Raw genomic sequence first — 10,592 nt, forward strand, 5'->3', positions numbered from 1 at the left:
AGTTTCGCTCTGTTGCCCAGAGTGGAGTTCAGTGGTGCTATCTCAGCTCACTGCAACCTCTGCTTCCAGGGTTCAAGTGATTCTCCTGCCTCAGCCTCCCCAGTAGCTGGGAATGCAGGTATGTGCCACCACACCTGGCTCATTCCTTTATTTTTCATAGAGATGCGGTTTCACCATGTTGGCCAGGCTGGTCTCGAGCTCATGACCTCACGTGATCTGCCTGCCTTGGCCTCCTAAAGTGCTGAGATTACAGGCATGAGCCACTGGGCCTGGCCATGAAGGACATTTTTAATGTACTAGTGGATTTGATTTGCTAGTATTCTGTTGAGAATTTTTGTGTTCATCAGGGATATTAACCTGTTGTTTTCTTTTGTGTGTGTGTTCTCTTCTCTAGTTTTGATAGCAGGGTATTGCTAGCCTCATATGAGTTTGGAAGAATTCTCTCCTTTTTAATTTTCTGGTAAAGTTTGCAAAGTACTGATACTAGTTTCTTAAATGTTTAGTAGAATTCAGCAATGAAGCCATCAACTGCAAGGAGGCTTTTCATTACTGATTGAATCTCATTACCAGTAACTGGTCTGTTCTATTTTTCTTCTTCTTTTTATGGAAAATTTTGGGAAATGTGAACTAATATACAATGACAGAAATCAGATCAGTAGTTACCTGGACATGGGTGAAGGGGTGGTACAGGAGGTAATCAGTGGTTACATGGAGATGGGTGTTGGGGTTGTATAGGAGGGTCCGGTGGGGGGTATTATGAAGGGGAACAAGGAAACTTTGGGGAGTAATGGATGTGTTCACTACCCTTATCAAGGTAATTGTTTCACTGATTTACACATGTGTCAAAATTCATCAAATTGTAGACTCTACATATGTACAGTTTATTATATGTCAATTATACCTCAATAAAGCTATTTAAATAAAGGTAAGTTCACCTTTTACTAATTGTAACTGAGAGTACTTGGGCTCTCTGGAATTTACTTTCTTTATTTGTGAATGACAATAATAATTGAGTCCCATGTACCCTTAAGGTTACTAGAGGGATCAACTGAGATGATTTTAAAATGATTTGCAAATTGCAAAGAGCCATCCATACAAAATATACTATTTCTGTTGACATGATTATTATTAATTTCAAAAACCCTAGATGATCAACGAGCAAATCAGTGATTTCTGGTGGAAAAGAGGCATGTGGACAAATGTAAAAGGCCTGAGAAGCAGAGAATTCAGTTTGGCACACTTGAATTCTGAAGAGAGCCAGTTACCCCACCAACCTTTGACTCATATTAGTGATTTTCTGTCCTCAACTGCCAACATTAGTCCTTGCCACCTTTGCTCATTTCGATTCAAACATAAACTGCACTTTTATTTATTTCATTTCTCTTGTCTTTCTCCCAGGAGGAGTGTATAGAAGGAGTGGCCAAGACAGTTATGACAAATAAGCAGTGAAACCCAAGTGGCCTCCATGGTCCTCCCTACTACCCTGAGCCAAGTCAGTTTAGCTGAAGACACCTGCTCTTTCAACAGTTCTCTGGCTGATACAAATTCAGAGCACTCATCAAGACTTTTGTAAATTCTCTCACAAAATCCATGCTCATGGGCTCCCCCGGCTTCTGGACCCTGGCAAGTGGATGTAGTGTTTCTGTCTATAACAACATCTCTTGAGACATTAAAGTCCCATCACTGGTTTCCACTAAAGACATAGATCTATAGGTCATGAGTTTTGTAGCTCTTATTGGAGAATTGAAGGTCAATCACAGCAATTACTTTACAGACCATAAAGCCTTTGTCGTCTATCTGTACCTCATACTTTCTCCTTGCTGTACGGTTCTGGCAGCTCCAAAAACTTCTTTTCTAGGTAGAGTCTCAGAAGCCTCGAGACTCACACATGCCAAGGTCTGTGGACCTTTCTCCTACCACAGGCATAGATTGAGGAATTTCTCTAGTAAAGACAATTTCCTCCTAAGAGAATTCTGGTACCAGCTATTAAGAAAATAACTATTTTTAAATTTCAATTGTTACTGTAGGATGTTAAGGCAATTCGGAGTTAGAAATTATATAATAATGTTCCCTAGAAACATATTCAAAACAGCCTTGAGCCAAATAGAAGGATTTGAAGTTCTTTGCCCTTTTACTTACAAAGCATAGCCTCTTTCCTTTTTCCAGGTATATTTCCATTCCCTTCTAATCTATGTGCATTTCTTAGCTCTCATTATTTTTCTCAGAAATGTTTAACTGAGTCTTTCATGTCTCAGGTAAGGAAGGGTAACAATTATTTAAGGTGTGACAGGTCCCATCTATATTTTTAAAGGATAATTGTGTAGAATTGGCTGCAGAGTGCTTGGCATTTTTTGGGCAAGGTACCACTCTTTCATGGGATCTGAGATTATAATTATATGAGCAATTTACCTCTTTATACATGTAAAAAACACAATGAATTGCAAGCAGCATTTTATTAGAATCATGTATCAGCCAGATTCACTCAATTATCACGTAAAAATATATGGTCAGAAAAAGGGTCATTGATGTGCATATCTTCTATATTTAGATAATTGAAGTCATATGTCTCATGACTTAAAATCAAATTAAAATATAATACCTAAAGAAAAAGGCACATTTTCCCCTAGGTACTAGCAGCCGAAGATAGGTTAGATGAATTCAAGGTGAATGAAGTTGGTATTTATTTATAGAGATGAATTTGATTTCCTATTTAAGGTTATATAATAGTTTTAGAGCTAGTATTATGGTCCATAGTCTGAGGTCTGGCATTAGCAGTGAGTTTGGTCTTATGTTACTTGTTGTTTGAAGTGCGCCTGTAATTTCTCAATGCCAGTGAGCTATATGAAGGTTATATAATCTCTATTTTCCAAGTACAGAAACAAAAGTTTCAGGTTTGGTTGTGGAACTTCTCTTGAAAGTGAGCTCACACTCAAAGCCAGGTCACAGAACCGGAAATCAGAGGTCACTTCCTAAAGCCATTTTCTTTTGAATATTTGCAAATCTTGATTCAGTTCATTAATACTTTCCATATTATAACTTCCATACACTTCTTCATACATAAATTACAATTATAGACTTTACAGTCTCCTTCAAAGTCTAAATATTTGAGTTTTAGATTCTGCAAGACAAACAAACTACTTAAAATTTAGTAACAGCTATAGCTACAATCAATTTTGCTCTCTTTGTTCCCGAATCAGCCCTCATTCATCAGTAAAGAGGTTGTCCTCTGTGGGTCTTTATGAGCTGCACTCTCACTCCAGCAAAAATGGGTCTTTCCCTCTGGCTCCCTCATCAATTGCTCATTCTCATTTTCTGGCACACCCACATCCCTTTACATGCAGTATCCATCACTTGCCTGCTTGAGGCTCATACTTATACTCTGTCATTCCCCAGCTCTGCCCTGCCAAGCAGGGACACTGCATTGCCCCCACTCCCTTGTTCACTGGCTTCCAGGTAGGCTCAGCCAGTGGGAGACACTGGAGAATGACTGGAGTGTGGGAGAAGGGAGAAGCCAGGGCATTGCTTTCTCCCTTGCTCTGCCTCAAGGCAGGGCGGCAAGCTCACCACAGCAGCAGCATCTTCTCTGTGGTCACGCAATTAGTCAGATGGCTTCTCCCTCCCTGCATGGCTAAGCACCTTCCAGACAGCCCTTACTGTGGGTGAAGCTCCAGCTAAATTGTCCCAGTTTCTAGGCTCTGGTATCCCCATGAGTAAATGAGTATCTGAGTACATAGCCCCGAGGTCTGAACAAATAGAAATCCCTTAAAAATGAATGCTTAAAGTTAATATCATCAGTTATGTCTTGTTAATAGCATATACCCTTGGTAGGGGGTGATGAGAATGGTAATTTACTCATGTGGTCTTTCTCCCCCAAACCTGCAACCCCAGTCTAATCATGGGAAAAACATCATACATGCCCAGTTTGGAGGATATTCTGCAAAATACTTGAGCAGCACTTCTCCCAAATTAATGATCTAAATATTTTTGCAACAATATTTCCTATTTTATTCCTTAAAAACAGTGAGAATGTAATGAAGGCTTAGTTATAGTGAAAATTGAAAGATGTATTGAAAATACTATACTTAATATCTTAAAGTCTTGTTGATTTGGACCTCACTAATACATACAAACATTCACACCCATGTAACATACATAATTTATACTTATGTGTGTTTTGGGGTAGGACTACTTTGTTTCTGCTTTCAAAAGCCAAATAAAATATCATGTGTAGTTTGATCTCAACACAACATAAATAATATAACATTTCAATAATATAATATTCAATAATATAATAAAAATATTAATTATATATATCTTTTATTCCACCCTATTATATATTTTCCCCAAACTTAATTCTCTCCTCCAAACTACAACTAACAAACTATTCAAAAGACAGATTGCGTGTATTACTTCCATATCTTTACTCCCCACTCATCTCAACCTTTAGCACCTAAGATGGAAGCCACATTTTTTTATAATGTAATCTTAGAACTGGCATCCCGCCACTTTCACCATATGCCATTGGTCACACAGATCAACCTTGATACAACTGGGGCTGGGGGAGCTACAGGAAGCCAGGATCACTGGGGATCACCTGTGAGGCTGGCTACCTTGGAACAATAAGCTATTAATATTGGACTCTTTCTTCCTACTCACTTATACATAGCACCCTGAATCCATGTGCAGTAACTGATGAGAATAGATATTGGTTTCATCACTGGAAAGAAAAGGGGATTTTTTCTTTTTGATGAGGCAGAGGGAGGAGAGAGATGAGGAAACTGGAAGAAAAAATTTGGTTCTTTGGTCGATCTAGAGTCCTGGACTGAATGTGGGTCACTAGGATGGAATTTCACACATAGGACACAATTTCACACAATGGAAGAACCCAGTTTTGAGAAAATCTTTGTGTAGTTCAGCCTAGAAGCTGAAAGAATGTCTAGCCCCTTTGTGAAATTCCGTACAAAAGAAGAAATGCATTAGGGTCTGGAGGGCAAAGAATAGCAGAAGTTTGACATAAAACTGGCTCTCACCTGTGGAACTAGGGCCACTCCAGTCTCTGAGCCTCTAGGATCAGAACATTTGGCATTCTGTGCGATTCCTCCTTCAGAGACTCCCAGAAAACACTCCCATAGTGATCCCCATTTAAGAGGAAGAGATAAGTCTCTGTAACAAAGACATAAATGTAAATGTGAATTGATTTTGTAGGCTCAGGTAGGTGAGGTCAAGCTACCAATCTCTATCTTGGGACTCTCATTTACTTTGTAAAATTCCAGACCATATGTATACAGGTGACTTTTGAATTCATATCTTTAGTCTTAGTCTGTCTTCTAATCCTCAGAGCAGCATGTTAAAAAGCTGAACATTTGTGTCTACTTCCCAGTGGCCCCTCAAACACATGACAAGAATCAATATTTGCTTCTCTTCCTAACATTTTTATTTCTATTAATAATACTTTTACTCTCCTAGTCAATTTTAAAATTTTAACCTATTACAACTCCCTTTCTACCCAAACTCCCTTGGATCCATAAGGGTGATTCTGGCTGTTAGGAACAGAAACTGTATCCAAAATGGACTCAAACCATAGGAAATTGTTATCTTGCCTAACTGCAAGTCCAGAGGCAGTATGGAAGCTAAGAGAGAAGAAGGAAGGAGGAGTTTCTAATCAACAGACCACTGCTGTCAACTATGGCTTGGGTTATTTCAACCCCTGTGCTCTGCTGTTTCAGCCTAAGTCTAGGTCTCTTTATGGTCACATGATGCTTAAAGTGACAATCAGGACAACACTCCTAGTTCCAGCCGGAGGGAGAAATCATGTTCCCATTGGATTATAAATACTTCCCTTCCATCTGACTGGGCCAATTTTGCTTGCAAGACTGCCTATGAATTCTAAAGAGTTTTCAGGTAAAGCCTATGCAGTGGTTTACTTAAACTAATGAGAATCCATCCCAGGAGAAGACAGGTAGAGTCATATTCTCCCCAGGCTGTGTAAGAGACACTTGGATGCCTAAATACAGTCATGCTTCTATGAGGAAGAAGATGTGAATGGATCCCAACTCAACCAGAATGATCAACAGGATGACAGATATTATAGTCAGATTGACCTTACATTATCTCCCTAAAGTGCAAATCTGATAATGTCACTATGATTCTTTGTTGTCTTATAAACAACAGTTAAAATGATTTTATACTGAATATACATTTCCTTTATACTCTGGTCCTAACACAACCTTAAAGCATGAATATTCCTTATACTCCAGACAGTCCAAGCCATTCACCATTCCTCTAATAATGCTGCACTCCGTCTCATGTTCTTGGTTTTGTGGACATTAATATTTCCTTTGGGGATTTCCACCAACCCTTGTTTCCATCAGCTAAGCTATTGCTTATACATCTATGGCAGTAGCTCTCAAAATTAGCTAGATATTATGATCACCTGGGAGATTTTTAAAAATTACCTATGCCTGGGATCCATAGAGTTTCTGATTTAATTGATCTGGGGAAGGGCAAAGACACTATTTTTTGTTTGTTTTGTTGTGTTTTGAGTTTTTAAATTTTGGTTTTTGATTTAAACCTTTCAAGGTGATTCTAATGTTCAGCCAGGATTGAGGACTACTGCTCCAGAACAATGACTCATGCTCTCACACACACAGCTGAAGGTAAATCTCTTCTGCTCTTACGCCTCTGCAGCATTTGCATCACTGTCTCTTACTGACTTCTGTTGTAGTTACATGTGTGCCTCACTCAACAATGTTCCCAGATTGTATGCAAATTCTTTGGGGACAAGGTCCCTGCGATATTACATACCACATGGTCTAGCATATAGTAGGTAATAAAAATCAATTCATGAAAACGTAAGTACAAAAACACAGAAATATTTAAAATAAAATAATACTTTCCAATAATAGAATAAAGATGTACACTTTGTACCATGCAATGTTTTGTCAGACTGTCAGAAATTCAAAATAATTTGTCATCACCTCTGGGACCTCACTAAAGAAAAATAATGATGAAAGAGACTTTGCTGATATATACAAATTAAACCTTGCTTAACTGTTGTCACACTCAATAGAATTGGTAGATCCAAAAGGACTTCTAACTTCAAACCATAAGAACCAATTCTCATCAGTATATCCATCTAAACATAGTTTTTTAATCCAAAGATTCTTAAAGAAACACAAAGTATTAAATATTCACTCTGTGTTCAGTTCTTTGCAAATCCCATTCAAACATTGTCTCATTTAATTCTCAGAACAATCCTATGAGGGATGTAATATCATCACTTGGTTTACAAATGGGGAAATTGAAAAGATAAGAAATGTGCATAGGGTTACACAGTTGGTAAATGGCAGACTTGGGATTCAAACCCAAGTCTGTCTGATTCCAAAACCCAAACCCTACTTTCTCCACCAGAAAATGCTTCTGAATGTTCAAAATTCTTCATGTGAAACACAAGCTCTTCTGAACAACTTATCAGTCTTTTTTTTTTTCAAAATGACCTACAATGACAAACCAAATTAATTATCTCTAATACAAATGACTTCTTAAAACAAAGACTTGATATCCAATAATTTTTGAATTCAGGAAAAGAATTCTAGAAGCCAATCTCCATAATAGAATCCCTTCTCTCTCCCAAAATGTAATTGTGACAGTGCACTGACAGACCCAGTGAGAAGGACTGGGCCTTCAAGAATCTTCTATCAAAAGAGTAATATATAAAAGAGCTGACAGATAAGAACTACCTATCACTCTTAATATTGGTAATCCTCTTTAGGATTAGTTTGCACCCATAAAGTTCTCAAGACTTCAAACTGGGAAAAGCTTATTGAACTTTCATTTAATATATATTTTAAATAAAAATAAATCAGGTTCAGGCGATAGCTCCATGCCACCAAAGAACGAACTTTTTTTTTTACATAAAAACCTTGTTATATGAGATTCATGAACCCCATTCTCTTTGATAACCGCCAGCATATTTAGATAATTGATCATGTGTGCTGCCCTTGGGTTCCTAGTGACTGTCAATTAAGTTTGTTCTTAATGTTGCTGCATGGAAATGGCTACAAGCAAAGACAGATGACACTGCTGCTTTAGGGTGATAGGATTTGAAAAATATCATGACAAATGCTTCTGGCAACTCAACAGCGGAATATTCAGATGTAAATTCCACTTTACATCAACAGTGTCATATTTATATTTGACAGCCCTGATTGCCTACTAGGGAGGTCCTTTTTAGAGATTAGGTTGAATAAAATGCTGGCTTTTAAATTAAAATATTAATCATTAGGAATGGCAGCAGTTACTTGATTACTTCATTGAAGTTTTGTGGAAGTTTTTTTTTTTTTAAGGAAAGTAAGTTGATTTGAAAGAAGCAGAATGATAGTGAAAGACATGTTGTCTTTTTGGATTTAAGGATACCTGAAAGTGGTAGCCACTTCATTATTTTATTGAGTTGTTGCCTCATTAACGGGATGTATCTATCATGTCTCTTCCTGTTTCAAGTGACTGAATCCCCAAGTGAATGAACTAAAGTAGACAATGGGAAATTTATTGGCTCATATAACCCATCTGCTGAAAAGGCAGAAGTGGACCTGACCTCTGAGGCTGAAACCAAGGACTCAAACCCCTTTATCTGAACGCTCGACCTCTTGCATTTTCTCATCAGCTTCCTTTCCTCAGATCATATTCTCCATGTAGCAAAAGACATCATTCTGGGTTTATCTGGGTTCATACCCCTAGGACATATGACCAGAGAAGAAAAAAGGCTCTCTTTTCACATCTTGAATTTGAAAAGTCCCCACATAGGAATTGAATTGTCCTGGGTTGGACGACCTGCCCATCACATAGATCAGTCACAAGAACAAGGACTAAAAATTTATGTAGACCCTTCCCACCACCAGTAGCTAGGAAAACAGTTTCTGTTGTCAGAACAGAGAGAGGTCTGGATAGACAAAACAAGAGCTAGTCTGTAGAATAAAGATGATTGAGGCAGTGCAAAAAAAAAAAAAAAATCTTACCATCTTGCCATATTGCTTATGATCATGCTGAACAAATTTTTTGATATAGTAATAGGCTTTTTTTTTCTTTGTTGGTGCTTATGTTAGATTGAGTTGAGTGATTTACAAGTTCATTCTTGCCTATCTTAAGTGAGGGACACTACTTTTAGGTAAGCTAAAGGAATATAGGATCTTCAGTTTTTCCTTTTTGAATGTAATGTGTATTCGAGATTACTGTTGTCCTAATTAGAATTATTTTCCAACCAACAAGGGAAAACTACCATCTTAACAACTTCATAATGGTTATTTTCCATCCATGGGGCGCCACATTAAAATTTTAAAGATATTCTTTGTACAGATTGTAGCCAGGTTGCATGCATTAAACTACTGCTCAGGCAAGTAACACGTGTTTGGGATAATTATGCTGTTTTCCCTATTTATTTATGAAGTGTCACATTAAAGTTTAAACCAAGATTTATCATTGAGTGTAGATATCCCATGCATAACAAACAGCAGTCACCTCTTCTGTCTGGTTGTTGAGTGTTAAATTCAGCTTTCAAAACCAGCTGTTTAGTATTTAAAGAGAAAGTAAACCAAATTAAACATCAAAGAGCTTGAAAAGAATATAACATACTCAGGCAAACAGTCAGCTTGAGGCGTCCTATTTCATTGAATAGTTAATAGAAGAATTGCATAAATTATTCATGATAAAAAGTAGACTCTGCTTTCACTGTATTTCTACATCTTAGCATTTCTAATGCTGATTTTTCTAATGCAAACTTTCTGGGTGGCTGGATTCTGCAAGAATTCTTGAATCCACTGACATATCAGTTTGTAAAATTATGTGAAAATGAAGAGTAAAAAACAATTCAAAATTTAGATCCTTAAGATGCTAAAATACTCTATTTCATCCTTCACTATATCTGCCATATCACCTGTTTCTCTTGGTCAAAACATGTGATATGTGCAAAACTAAGCCGGCTCCTTAGAAAATCAAGCTAGAAAGAAAGAGGAGGTATCTGGAGTTGGGTCAGGTTTCAGGGAAGGGAAGTGAGTCTTGATTCTCCTCCCCAGTGACAGGGATGTTTTGGAAGTGCAGGTAATCATGCAAGCTCATGATGCAAGGGAACATGGGGTACCACACACAGGTTTGGCCCAGGAAGATGCTATCCAAATGTGAATTTGAACTTACAGCTGCAACTTGCCTCCCAAGTTCCAGGCTCATTTATTCAACTGCTTGCTTCTTTCAACAAGTATGTACTGATGACGAGCAATGTGCCAAGAGGACGTGAGGGTGAAGAAAACAAACCCACAGGATGCTGAGGGTCTAGCAGGAGCAAGATAGATGAATCAAAATAGTCACATAAATGTCAGAAGGGCTCTGAAGAAAAACAACAAAACAAAACAAAATGGGATAGTGAGGGAGCACTGAACAAAAGCACCTGGGCAGAGTGGCCAGACAAGGAAAGCATCCCTGAGAAGGGATTTCAGCTGAGAACCAAAAGATGAGGAAGAATTCCCAAAGCTAAGTGGGAGGGAAAAGAAAGATCACTCTTGTGAGAGGAAGGAGAGAACAGAGCACTTTGAGGGAGTCCAGAT

The 10,592-nt window shown here is 38.0% G+C and overlaps 1 long non-coding RNA gene across 1 annotated transcript in view; it reads right to left on the reverse strand.

Annotated features, from left to right (window-relative positions):
• The window catches only part of LOC117981074 (uncharacterized), a 92,408-nt gene extending 87,245 nt beyond the window's left edge, over positions 1 to 5,163 (reverse strand). Inside the window, exon 1 of the long non-coding RNA XR_004672592.2 lies at positions 5,031 to 5,163. This is a non-coding gene — a long non-coding RNA (uncharacterized LOC117981074). The remainder of the gene's footprint in view (positions 1 to 5,030) is intronic.
• Between the last annotated feature and the right edge of the window lie 5,429 nt (positions 5,164 to 10,592).

Source organism: Pan paniscus, chromosome 6 (genome assembly GCF_029289425.2).
Source record: "Pan paniscus chromosome 6, NHGRI_mPanPan1-v2.0_pri, whole genome shotgun sequence".
NCBI lineage: Eukaryota > Metazoa > Chordata > Mammalia > Primates > Hominidae > Pan > Pan paniscus.